At 53.6% G+C, this 491-nt stretch overlaps 1 pseudogene; it reads right to left on the bottom strand.

Moving 5' to 3' along the window:
- Positions 1-126: 126 nt before the first annotated feature.
- LOC112473494 lies at positions 127-485 on the bottom strand (annotated as a pseudogene).
- Between the last annotated feature and the right edge of the window lie 6 nt (positions 486-491).

Below are 491 nucleotides of genomic sequence, written 5' to 3' on the forward strand. Positions count from 1 at the left end.
ATAGATAGATAGATAGATAGATAGATATAGATAATTTTTAAGACTCGAGGAGGCGGCGGCGCCTGCCCTTATACTCCAGCTGAGACATCAGTGACAAAGGCCTGTCATCCAGACCTCCTTACTACCTCACACATGGTGCCGGTGAATCCCGCCGTCGCTGTCCCCGCCTTGCATCTGCAGCTGCATCTGCACCTGCATCCTCTCCTGCATGCGATCATCTCCTGCACGCGGCGGAGCTCAGCTTCCTTTCCTGCCAAAATTTGGTCTTTATTCATGTCCTCATTTTCTACTTTTCTGCCGCCTCTTTTGAGCCTCTCAGAACGGAAGTTCTCATCGGGAAGGTCCTGGGTTACCTCCCGGAGGTCCTGAATGTGAGCGATGAGCGTTGTCCTCAGCTTCAGAAAGTCGTTGTGCTCCGGGTTCTCCACCTCGGCGACACCCCACGGGTAGAGGCGGCCTCTGACCTTCTTGCCTTTGGCTTCAATCAGCTG

Source organism: Pteropus alecto, unplaced genomic scaffold, assembly GCF_000325575.1.
Source record: "Pteropus alecto unplaced genomic scaffold, ASM32557v1 C17489040, whole genome shotgun sequence".
NCBI classification, from domain to species: domain Eukaryota; kingdom Metazoa; phylum Chordata; class Mammalia; order Chiroptera; family Pteropodidae; genus Pteropus; species Pteropus alecto.